Below are 13,366 nucleotides of genomic sequence, written 5' to 3'. Positions count from 1 at the left end.
TTTTTTGCTGCCTGATGTACCAGAAATATATCAGTTTTTTACTCACTTACCTCCTTTTGTATGTTTAAAGTGTCCTTTCGATTTCAAAAAAATACTTCAATACAATCAGTTTGACTGATGATTGATTTGTAGCCAAATATTAATCAGAATTTTTTTTTTTTTTTAAAAAATCGATATATTTTTTGTTCCATCATGTCATTGACCCTCAATTTGGCACAGATGGTTTCTGATCATGAATATCAGTGGCACCCTGACGATAATCTGATGAATATTCTGTCGAATATGTGCCGAATTTCACGTTAACTTTCCAAACTAACATATATATATTTTTTTTATTTTTTACCTGATTTTTAACTTCGGACTCGTGTAATCTTATTGCTGTCAGTGATAGAGATTTAATTTGCACATTTGCCTGCGTGACTTTAGATTATTTTCCTATGTCATCGGATCTAATAAATGACGTTGTTTAGAAACACACACGCTTTCACTCGTTTGTCCGAGATGTTCCCTTATTTCCTTCACCCGTGCCGGTATTCTTATGAGGGGCTTGATTTGATTTCTGGTGTGCAGGAGATTCATGAATAATTCATCACCCTGGTTATGTTGTTACAGTAAGTTTTGTGGTGCGCTGCAAGTTTTATTGCAGGGTTTTAATACAATTCTAATTTTTTACCCAACGCGTGCAAACACGACGAGATAAAACGCAGACTATATATGGAATATTTACACGATACGCAAACGATAGATGAGGAACGAACATGTGATTATTACCGAATCAACTCGAAGAGCAGACCAGCTGCTTCTTATCTCTTTTATTAGCGTTTCCAGCATCCAGCTCAGTAAAATGGTTCATAACAGCTTTAACACTAACAGACTATTTAACTAACAACGACCAAGCTGGAGTTAATGCTACAATATTAAACCAAACATTTCCCTTTATGGTCAAAAATGAGGAGAACTTTTTATTTATTTTTTTTTAATGCTGATATTAATAGGTTAGAGCGTCTGTCAGTGGAAGGATGCGAGAGGAGGCAAGTGAACACGGCTCTAATTAGATCAGGGCTGATCAAACAGAATTAGGTATTTTCTACAAAGTCTAATTAAAGGTATAATCACTGATATTGGTTCTGAAGGTAGATGTTTTCAAACACAAAAAGTCTCTCTCTTCTTTTTCTCCCTTCAAAGACTAAACAGTGTGCCCTAGTAGTGATGTACACACACCAGGCATAACATTATGACCCCCCCCCCCACCCTCTCTGCTCCAGAGGTGCTGTATTATAATTGCCCCTGCACTCTGACCCCAACTTCTTTAGCTGGGATATGAGAAGAAAATAATACCACAGTGCTGAAATGTATGTGTGGCGATAATAAAGGCTTCTTGCCCTCAGTTCTTCTCCTTCTAAATTGTTTAGGGTAGACCGAGTTGGGTAAGGGTACATTAGGTTGAGTTAAATTAGCTTGGGTTAAATTAGAATGGGTTATGCAAGATTGGGTTAGGGTAGATTGGATTGGGGAGACTGGGTTAGTCTACAATGGGTTGGGGTAAATAGATTGGGTTGGTTTAAGGTAGATTGGGTTAGGTTTGGGTTGATTTGGTTAAGTTAGATCGGTTAGGGTAGGCGGGTTGGGTTAAGTTACACTGGGTTGAGTTCAATTGGCTTGGGTTAAATTGGATAAGTTACATTAGTTACATTTGGTTATACTAGATTGGGTAGGGTTGTTTAGGGTTGATTGGGTTAGATTAAATTGGATTGTTTTGGCGAGACTGGGTTAGCATACAATGGGTTGGGTTAAAATAGATTGGGTTAGGGTAGGGTAGATTGGGTTGGTTTAAGGTAGATTGGGTTAGGGTAGATTGGGTTGGTTTAAGATAGATTAGGTTAGGGTAGATTGGGTTGGTTTACGGTAGATTGGGTTATGGTAGATTGGGTTGGTTTAAGGTAGATTGGGTAATGGTAGATTGGGTTGGTTTAAGGTAGATTGGGTTATGGTAGATTGGGTTGGTTTAAGGTAGATTGGGTAATGGTAGATTGGGTTGGTTTAAGGTAGATTGGGTTAGGTTATGGTAGATTGGGTTAGGGTAGATTGGGTTAGGGTAGATTGGGTTGGTTTAAGGTAGATTGGGTTTGGGTAGATTGGGTTGGTTTAAGGTAGATTGGGTTTGGGTAGATTGGGTTGGTTTAAGGTAGATTGGGTTTGGGTAGATTGGGTTAGTTTAAGGTAGATTGGGTTATGGTAGATTGGGTTGGTTTAAGGTAGATTGGGTTAGGGTAGATTGGGTTGGTTTAAGGTAGATTGGGTTAGGTTATGGTAGATTGGGTTGGATTAAGGTAGATTGGGTTATGGTAGATTGGGTTGGTTTAAGGTAGATTGGGTTATGGTAGATTGGGTTGGTTTAAGGTAGATTGGGTTAGGTTATGGTAGATTGGGTTGGTTTAAGGTAGATTGGGTTGGTTTAAGGTAGATTGGGTTAGGTTATGGTAGATTGGGTTGGTTTAAGGTAGATTGGGTTTGGGTAGATTGGGTTGGTTTAAGGTAGATTGGGTTATGGTAGATTGGGTTGGATTAAGGTAGATTGGGTTATGGTAGATTGGGTTGGATTAAGGTAGATTGGGTTATGGTAGATTGGGTTGGTTTAAGGTAGATTGGGTTATGGTAGATTGGGTTGGTTTAAGGTAGATTGGGTTTGGGTAGATTGGGTTGGTTTAAGGTAGATTGGGTTATAGTAGATTGGGTTGGTTTAAGGTAGATTGGGTTATGGTAGATTGGGTTGGTTTAAGGTAGATTGGGTTTGGGTAGATTGGGTTGGTTTAAGGTAGATTGGGTTAGGTTATGGTAGATTGGGTTGGTTTAAGGTAGATTGGGTTTGGGTAGATTGGGTTGGTTTAAGGTAGATTGGGTTATGGTAGATTGGGTTGGATTAAGGTAGATTGGGTTATGGTAGATTGGGTTGGTTTAAGGTAGATTGGGTTATGGTAGATTGGGTTGGTTTAAGGTAGATTGGGTTAGGGTAGATTGGGTTGGTTTAAGGTAGATTGGGTTGGTTTAAGGTAGATTGGGTTAGGTTATGGTAGATTGGGTTAGGTTATGGTAGATTGGGTTGGTTTAAGGTAGATTGGGTTAGGGTAGATTGGGTTGGTTTAAGGTAGATTGGGTTGGTTTAAGGTAGATTGGGTTAGGTTATGGTAGATTGGGTTATGGTAGATTGGGTTGGTTTAAGGTAGATTGGGTTATGGTAGATTGGGTTGGTTTAAGGTAGATTGGGTTATGGTAGATTGGGTTGGTTTAAGGTAGATTGGGTTAGGGTAGATTGGGTTGGTTTAAGGTAGATTGGGTTGGTTTAAGGTAGATTGGGTTAGGTTATGGTAGATTGGGTTATGGTAGATTGGGTTGGTTTAAGGTAGATTGGGTTGGTTTAAGGTAGATTGGGTTAGGTTATGGTAGATTGGGTTATGGTAGATTGGGTTGGATTAAGGTAGATTGGGTTATGGTAGATTGGGTTGGTTTAAGGTAGATTGGGTTATGGTAGATTGGGTTGGTTTAAGGTAGATTGGGTTAGGGTAGATTGGGTTGGTTTAAGGTAGATTGGGTTGGTTTAAGGTAGATTGGGTTAGGTTATGGTAGATTGGGTTAGGTTATGGTAGATTGGGTTGGTTTAAGGTAGATTGGGTTAGGGTAGATTGGGTTGGTTTAAGGTAGATTGGGTTAGGGTAGATTGGGTTGGTTTAAGGTAGATTGGGTTAGGGTAGATTGGGTTGGTTTAAGGTAGATTGGGTTTGGGTAGATTGGGTTGGTTTAAGGTAGATTGGGTTAGGGTAGATTGGGTTGGTTTAAGGTAGATTGGGTTAGGTTATGGTAGATTGGGTTAGGTTAGTGTTGATTAATTTAAGTTAGATTGTTTTGGGGAGACTGGATTAGCATACAATGTGTTGGGTTAAAATAGATTTAGTTAGGGTAGACTGTTTGGTTAGGGTAGATTGGGTTGGGTTAGGGTTGATTGGGTTAGAGTAATTAGGGTTGGGTTCCCTTTTGTCTCTCTTTTTTATGTCCTTCACTGTCTCTCATCCCTCTCTGTTTATTTTGTCCTTTTCATGTCTCTTTTTCAGTCTTTTACCTCTATGTTTCATTTCTTTCTGTCTCATCCATCATCTAATATCATCCGTCTTTCTCCTTTAGGTTTCCTTTCACATACTTTCATCTCTCTCTCTCTCTCTCTCTCTCTCTCTCTCTCCAGGTAGAGACAGGCATCCAGAGACATTATCACACATCATTAAACTCTTGATGATCTGATAATCCCGCTAATAAATTGATATATTCAGGGCCGCGTGGTGCCGCTGGAGTCGCGCGCCGCACTTCGCCGCTCTGTGCGCGTGATTCCTGCGGAGCGCTCGAGCACTTTTTCCTCCCCACATCCACCTCCACGTGTTGCATTGTGGGTGTTTTTGCAGTCTCTATCCGCTGTGCATCGGGGAAGTTTTTTCGGGCGTCTGTGGGATTCCGGGGGCGGGGAGCAAGTGAACCTGGACCGAACCGGGCTGCGGTGTCGAGACAAAAAAGGCGAAGAAGGAACGAATATTTGGCACGATATCAGCCGGATCCTCTGGAGAAGTGCGGAAGGTAAGAGATGTTCTCCCACACACTCCCGGGTCCAGGATTGATCCGGTCACTTTTTATAAACATTTACTGACCAGACAGTTGCAAAGTGCAGTTTATACACAGCGCCTCATCTGTCAGGGTGTACAGAGAAGCTCAGTCTACTGCATATAACTTTATTGCAGAATAATTAGCATTGCACGGAGAATTTTGCATGGAAGTCAGAGTAAAAGCACGCCAAATATTTCCATAAGTTATCTGTCTCCATTCTGACCCCAGGCTTGTCTAAGGACACTTTACAGACTGCTTTATTATTGCGCTTTGTGAGGCAGCAGCTTTCTTTTATTCTCCTCACACATTGATTAGTTCGCTAAGAGTTTGCTGTGGAAGGCCAATGGTGACAAAAGCAACCTAGAAGTCTCCGATGTAGTGCACTGTAAGTTCCTACAATTTTGGGATGTTGGCTGATAGCTTAGGATGTTAAATGGCAAGTTGTCTTTATTTGTCACAAATACGTTGCTGCTCAGTGAAGTTCTTTCTTCGCATATCCCAGCCTTGGAGGTTTTGGGGTCAGAGGGCATGAGGGAGGAGGGTTGGGGGACTTGCTTGAGGGCCCAGCAGTAGCAGCTTGGTGGTCCTGGGGGCTTGAACCCTGATCTTCTGGTCAACGACCCAGAACCTTAACCTTTTGAGCTAACACTCCCCCCCACCCCCCTGCCATAGACACATACTATTAATAAGCTATTACACTCTCATACCATGATAGATAGAGAGATAGATAGATAGATAGATAAGCAACACTATGGTTAAATATATACAGTGGAACCTCTGCATATGAATGCCCTCCCTTACGAATTTTTGCCTTAAGAATTGAAATTTTGCAGGAAATTTGCACCGGCATACGAAGCATTATCAGCACATGAACGAACCGAACTGAACGCCGGCTAAGTTGCGCATACGTCCAGGAGCGTCAGTGCAAAGCCAACCAAAGCGAGTTTACAGTTTTGTTTTCAGTCAGTGAAAGCTGTTTCCAAAGAGTTAACCCACGATACCGACGTTGCCTTCGGCATGTGTTCAAAGCTAGGTGATTTTTCGGGTGTTTTTTTGTTGACAGATTGGTGGCGAAGGTGCTCTGTTCTATTTTTAGCCCAAGCTTGGTGGCACGACTTCCTGTGAGGACACTTGACATGAAATGCTTGGCTTGGGTCAGTTCTTTGTAAGCAGCCATACAGTTTACATACGCTTCGTATTGGGAATATTGGTATATATAATATATTATATTATATTGGTAATATAATATTCATATTTTTGGGAACGGATTATCTGTATTTACATTATTTCTTATGGGAAAATTCCTTTCACAATACACATTTTCACATTAAGAACTCGCCTCCAAAATGCATTAAATTCGTACATCGAGGTTCTACTGTACATGTAAAAATTAATTAATCTAATGTTTCTTTTGGCAAGACTATTTGTTTATTAAAACGTTTATTTATTTATTTATTTATTTATTTATTTATTTATTTATTTATTTATTTATTTATTTATAGTGAAACAAAGCTGAACACCAGCACAAGCGGTTGGATAAAAATGAAGAGAATGGCAGTAACAGCAGGGTGAAGCGAGGCTGGGGCTGTTATTTCTAGCCCAGGCTGTAGATTAGTGCAGCGAAGCGGTGACGTTCGTGTAGCAGGTGAAAACACTGCGCAAAATTTGCTCTAGAGTTCTGGCTGTTTATTCAGCAGTGATGAGACGGAACGTAAGCGTGAGCAAAATGGACTTAGTGTTATTTAGTTTCATCACGTGGCCATTAGGTACAGCATTATGGAAATGAAACACTTAAAAAGGAATCTGCATGTCTGCCTTTAAGTGTGTGTGTGTGTGTGTGTGTGTGGGTGTAATAATTTGCCCCTCCTCATTCTTATGATGTCACAGATGAAACCTTGTGCTTTAAAAGCATTTCTCAACCCTAACAATCTTCTTCATCTCCCTACTTCTAGTTGCACCTACGGCCTTTTCCGTTTTTTCTTTTCTTTATAAATTATGTCTATTTTTATTTTTCCCACACGCTCCCTCTCCTTCACTGCTGATGTTAGGGATGGGTCAGTGAAGTGGGCTGAAAAATGAAGCACACTGAAATAATATATCATGCTGTAATTAGACAATGGCTGTGCGTTACTTTGACACATGTTTAGATCTCTAACCAATAACACCATCACGAAGCACAAGCCGCTGTTCAGTCTCCCATGCACTGCACATCCTCATCTATTTACTAATCTCTGTCTGATTCATACTGATATCAGACTCATTGTACTGTACTACGACACTTTTCGATGTTTATACTGTTTCAAGAATATCATTTCCTACTTGATGCACTAAATTGCCAAAAGTTTTGGGACACTCCTCCAAATCACTGAGTTCAGGTGTTGTTTTTCAGGGGTTGGGCTCGGCCCCTTAGTTCCAGTGAAAGGAACTCTTAATGCTTCAGCTTCATACCAAGACATTTTGGACAATTTCATGCTCCCAGCTTTGTGTGAACAGTTTGGGGATGACCCCTTCCTGTTCCAACATGACTGTACACCAGTGACCAAAGCAAGGTCCATAAAGACATGGATGAGTGAGTTTGGTGCGGAGGAACTTCACAGAGTCCTGACCTCTACCTGATGGAACACCTTTGGGATGAATTAGAGCGGAGACTGCAAGCTTTGCCAAAACTGGGACGTCTGCCTTTACATGCACATGAATGTAATGTGTAATTGTCGCACCCTTTGTAGCTATAACAGCTTCAACTCTTCTGGGAAGGCTTTCCACAAGGTTTAGGAGTGTTTAGGAGAATTTTTGACCATTCCTTTAGAAGCGCGTTTGTGAGGTCAGACACTGATGTTGGACGAGAAGGTCTGGCTCACAGTCTCCACTCTAATTCATCCCAAAAGTGTTCTATCAGGTTGTGGTCAGGAAAGTTGGGAGCATGAAATTGTCCAAAATGTCTTGGTATGAAGCTGAAGCCTTAAGAGTTCCTTTTACCGGCACTAAGGGGCCAAGTCCAACCCCTGAAAAACAACACCTGTATTGAATGATTTGGAGGGGTGTCCCAAAACTTTTGGAAATTTAATGTAGATTGTCACTTCATGACTGCACACATTGTTTACAGTTTACTACAGAGTGCTTTAAGGACCGCATACTTTTTAGAGGTCGATCCGGAAGCCTAACATCCTGGAAGTTCCAGTAGGATTTTTTCATTGGTTTTTGGATTAAAACATAATCAATGTGAGCAACAAAAGTTGCTCGTTTTGTTCGTCAAATTAATCTTCACAAACGGAGACGACTTCATGAAGTTTGAAGCCTAAATACAGTCAGCAGAAGTGAAAAAAATGTAGCCTGAAATCCACCACCCAGTCACACATGACTTTAACTTCACCACCATTAAGCTTTCAAGCTATTTAATCCTCTGTGCTCTTTTTGTGAATGAATCTGAATGAATGAAGTCAGAGTTAGTTTGTAAGAATGCGTTATTAACGTGAACAAAACAAGGCTGTAGTAGTAGACGCGTTTCCTGTGTCTCATGATGATGTTTAACGTCCCGGACAACCTCTATAGTCCTGTTTATCCGCTTTAAGCCTTTTTCTAGACACATAAAAGCTGAAAAGTTCCTGAATGGAGTATTACTGGTGTATTTTATGTAATAGATCAGGAATCTCCAGAGATACTTTGACAAAATGAAGGTGCCTGAAAGCTACACATTATATTATTAGTACCATTTATTTACACAGCTTATTGCCATGAACCAATCCAGCTGAATAAGCTATTTTTTGCATGAACTTTATAATCTTTTAATGTCACTATGGACCAATTTTGTTAATTGTTGAGTCGAGTTTTAGCACAGCGGGTATGCTGAATAGATTTATCCGTTATTATTGTCAGATTTCCTTTATTCACATGGATTCTGTTATTTATCAGCACATTGTTTCTGACAGTCCCATGGCACATACCCTCATGTCCTCAGGAAGACTGAAGCAGACTCTTTTCAGAATAAAAATTAAACATGTTCAAAAAAGGTGGGACGTCTGTGAGTTTCATTGGGATGGTTTTTTGTAAAAGGGGTGGGGCATCTGCCAGTTTGATTGGGATGATTTTTTGCGAAAAAGGGCTGGATGTATTTAAAAAAGGGTGGGACGTATTTAAAAAAGGGTGTGACGTCTGCAAGATTGATTGGGATGATTTTTTTTTTTGCAAAAGGGGCGAGACGTCTGCGAAAGGGGTGGGACATCTGTGAGTTGTATTGGGATGATTTTTTGCGAAAAAGGGTGGGACGTATTTAAAAAGGGTGGGACGTATTTAAAAAAGGGTGGGACGTATTTAAAAAAGGGTGGGACGTATTTAAAAAAGGGTGGGACGTATTTAAAAAAGGGTGGGACGTATTTAAAAAAGGGTGGGACGTATTTAAAAAAGGGTGGGACGTCTGCAAGTTTGATTGGGATGATTTTTTTTTTTTTTGCAAAAGGGGCGAGACGTCTGCGAAAGGGGAGGGACATCTGTGAGTTTGATTGGGATGATTTTTGTGAAAGCGTCTGTGAAAGGGGAAGGACGTCTGTGGGATTGTGTTTGCCCCCCTTTTGCTGCCCAGTCAGCCCTGACCCGTCATGCACTGTGTATTTTGACACCTTTCTATCAGAACCAGCATTAAACCAGCATCACTTTTGATAGATACTGACCACTGCAGACCGGGAACACCCCACAAGAGCTGCAGTTTTGGAGATGCTCTGATCCAGTGGTCTAGCCATCACAATGTGGCCCTTCGTCAAACTCGCTCGAATCCTTACACTTGTCCTTTTTTTCCTGCTTCTAACATCAACTTTGAGGACAAAATGTTGACTTGCTGCCTAATATATCCCAGCCACTAACAGGTGCCATGATGAGGAGATACTCAGTCTTATTCACGTCACCTCTCACTGGTCATAATGTTATGACTGATCTGTGTAGCTACTTTTTGTACTAGGTGTGAAAGCGCACACGGGGTATTAGCGTCGCAGAAGGATTTCATTGGATGTAGATATTTATACTACTCTTTATGTACATGACAGAAAACCTGGCACCGGACCGCACATCTTTCTAACTCCAGTTCCTTTTGGACGATGTCTAACACTTTCAGCAGCGTGTTCATTTTATTCACCTATGCTCTCTGATAGTTAATAGATAAGAAGATTACACCTAGTCATTTCCCAGCAATTTTCCTGCTGGACTAGAGCAAATGAAAGTGTGCACATTTTTAATTCAGCAGCATGTATTTGTCCTGTCATTTGTTATTATTCGAACCAGGAAGATGAGGAGATGAAAAATCAGCTAAATAAAACACAGAAAAAGGCGAGTAGATAAATGGTTAGAATTGCTGAGTGAAGGTCAGAGCTTAAAAATAAACACACGTGAGTTTAGTTTTTGTTTTTTATCTCTATAAAGCGAGTCTGTTCTCACCGCTGATCTGATCCTAATTGGTTTGAATCTTTTTTTTGCTTTGTTTATTTTAACAGACATGTTGATCATTATGCCCCTCTAATAAACTACAGTAAATAAAGTACAGTAAGCGAGTTGCCTGGAAATAGCATGCTCACTTTCACCACAGAATCTTGTTGTGGTTGAAAGAGAAAGCATGGCAAATGTCGCTGCTACCTCACCCCTGACACCTCTGTGTATGTGGTGGGTATCTGTGTGTGTGAGAGAACATGGGGCACACTAGACAGACAGACAGACAGACAGACAGACAGACAGACAGACAGACAGACAGATAGATAGATAGATAGATAGATAGATAGATAGATAGATAGATAGATAGATAGATAGATAGATAGATAGATAGATAGATAGATATTAGAAAAGTCATTCAGGTTTAGGAATAAATAAATAAATAAGCTGGAATAAATAAATAAATACATAAATGAAAAGTAAGTAGATAGATAGATAGATAGATAGATAGATAGATAGATAGATAGATAGATAGATAGATATTAGAAAAGTCATTCAGGTTTAGGAATAAATAAATAAATAAACAAACAAACAAATAAGTAAATAAATAAATACATAAATACATAAATAAATGAAAAGTAAGTAAATAGATAGATAGATAGATAGATAGATAGATAGATAGATAGATAGATATTAGAAAAGTCATTCAGGTTTAGGAATAAATAAATAAATAAATAAATAAATAAATGAAAAATAAGTAAGTGGATAGATAGATAGATAGATAGATAGATAGATAGATAGATAGATAGATAGATAGATAGATAGATAGATAGATAGATATTAGAAAAGTCATTCAGGTTTAGGAATAAATAAATAAATAAACAAACAAACAAATAAGTAAATAAATAAATACATAAATACATAAATAAATGAAAAGTAAGTAAATAGATAGATAGATAGATAGATAGATAGATAGATAGATAGATAGATAGATAGATAGATAGATAGATATTAGAAAAGTCATTCAGGTTTAGGAATAAATAAATAAATAAATAAGCTGGAATACATAAATAAATACATAAATGAAAAGTAAGTAGATAGATAGATAGATAGATAGATAGATAGATAGATAGATAGATAGATAGATAGATAGATAGATATTAGAAAAGTCATTCAGGTTTAGGAATAAATAAATAAATAAACAAACAAACAAATAAGTAAATAAATAAATACATAAATACATAAATAAATGAAAAGTAAGTAAATAGATAGATAGATAGATAGATAGATAGATAGATAGATAGATAGATAGATAGATAGATATTAGAAAAGTCATTCAGGTTTAGGAATAAATAAATAAATAAATAAATAAATAAATGAAAAATAAGTAAGTGGATAGATAGATAGATAGATAGATAGATAGATAGATAGATAGATAGATAGATAGATATTAGAAAAGTCATTCAGGTTTAGGAATAAATAAATAAAAAATAAAAAAATAAGCTGGAATAAATAAATAAATAAATAAATAAGCTGGAATAAGTAAATAAAAAGTAAGTAGATAGAGCATTAGATAGATAGATAGATAGATAGATAGATAGATAGATAGATAGATAGATAGATAGATAGATAGATAGATAGATAATTAATCCTTGGCCACTTGATGAACCAATTGGCTTACCATAGTCTTACCTTTCGCTTCAGTTCATCCCCAGACATGTACAATGCTCGTGGATGTGATTAGCCAGCATCAAAGCATTATGGGTAATCCGGGGGGTTTTAAAGCCTTGCTGAGCGACATATTGGGTGCAGACCAGTCAAGAGGAATTTATCGCTCCCTTCTGAGAAAGTGTGATTTCATATAAAAACCAGTACGAATTAAGATGGAAACTTTCAGAGGGGTTTGAATGGCGTACGTCCGTGTTCTTTACAATTAGAGGGATGACTAGGTATCGAATGTGAATGAATGAATGAATGAATGAATGAATAAATAAATAGGAGATATTTGGCTCATTATCCTGCACATAATAAACAAGATATTTATCCATCCATTGTCTATACCCGCTTTATTCCTGATCAGGGTCACGGGGATCTGCTGGAGCCTATCCCAGCACACATTGGGAGAAAGGCAGGGGTACACCCTGGACAGGTCACCAGTCCATCACAGGGCCACACATATAGACAGACAACCACACACACACACACACACTCACTCCTATGGGCAATTTAGAATTGCTAATCAACCTAATGTACATGTTTTTGGACCGTGGGAGGAAACCGGAGTACCCGGAGTAAACCCACGCAGGAACGGGGAGAACATGCAAACTCCACACAGAAAGGCTCCCTATAAGATATTTGTTTTTAAATAAAATACATCACATCAGCTGTTAAACTAACGAAAGGCGACTGCATGAGAATGAGCGGGTTCATGTTCAGATTTGTAGTGTGTGTTAAATATATGCATCATGCTTGCTTGTAGTAAGTCTTCGGAGAACGTAGAGAATCCTCAGAAGTCGTGGATCGGCACGAGGTGAAAGAACAGCGTCATAACCGAGAACAGAAAGAGGGAAGTGTCCTGGGAGTGTGTGCGGTTAAAGCCTGATCCAAAACACGCACACAGAGAGAGAGAGAGAGAGAGAGAGAGAGAGCGAGAGAGAGAGTAACAGAGAACAGTTTAGTAGATGCTATTCAGTGCAGGAGGAAAAAGATTATTTTAACCGCTCCACAAAATTAAAATGTAATGCTTCACAATATTTATTTATTTTTTTTAAACTCCTTTTCAGCACTCACCGGCGTTCCTCCTGCCTGCGAAATGGAAATCCACTTATGTGACATTGTCAATCAGTATAAACAAATGAAGGATTTTCTGGCAGCATGACTGATATAAAATGCAGCATTCGGTGTGAGACGTGTGTTTTTCCCCCTCTGTTGGATAACCTTCCACAGAATTTTACTGGTTGAAGATAAACACCTTCAAATTTTAGACGCTTTTTTGATCAGAACAAGCACTTGGGGTGTCTCAGAAAGCAGAAATGGGTTTAATATCACCATTTACTTTGAAGATAGAAACATTAATGTGGGAGAAACTAACTGTTTTGGAACTTTTCTATGAAAATGTCGTCCGTAGTAGGCTTGGGAAAAACAGAAATCCTTATAAAATTTCTTAAATTTTAAGTTCTTAAAGTCCTGAGTGTCTGCTTTCATACGAGCTTCATATTAAGCACCACTGTGGAGTGAGACACGACAAAGATCAACATGGACACAAGAAAAACCTTTTTTTTTTGCTTCTTGGAAAAAGAGGCAGCTTAGTGGT

The 13,366-nt window shown here is 38.8% G+C and overlaps 1 protein-coding gene across 1 annotated transcript in view; it reads left to right on the top strand.

Moving 5' to 3' along the window:
- Nucleotides 1-4,263: 4,263 nt before the first annotated feature.
- Nucleotides 4,264-13,366, top strand: part of plxnb3 (plexin B3) — a 119,474-nt gene continuing 110,371 nt past the window's right edge. The window contains exon 1 of the mRNA XM_058389107.1: nucleotides 4,264-4,617. The gene's annotated coding sequence lies outside the window, so the exon portion shown is untranslated. The remainder of the gene's footprint in view (nucleotides 4,618-13,366) is intronic.

Source organism: Hemibagrus wyckioides, linkage group LG05 (genome assembly GCF_019097595.1).
Source record: "Hemibagrus wyckioides isolate EC202008001 linkage group LG05, SWU_Hwy_1.0, whole genome shotgun sequence".
Taxonomy (NCBI): Eukaryota; Metazoa; Chordata; class Actinopteri; order Siluriformes; family Bagridae; genus Hemibagrus; species Hemibagrus wyckioides.
Note: the sequence above shows the minus strand (reverse complement) of the source record. Positions and strands in the feature narration are given on the sequence as shown.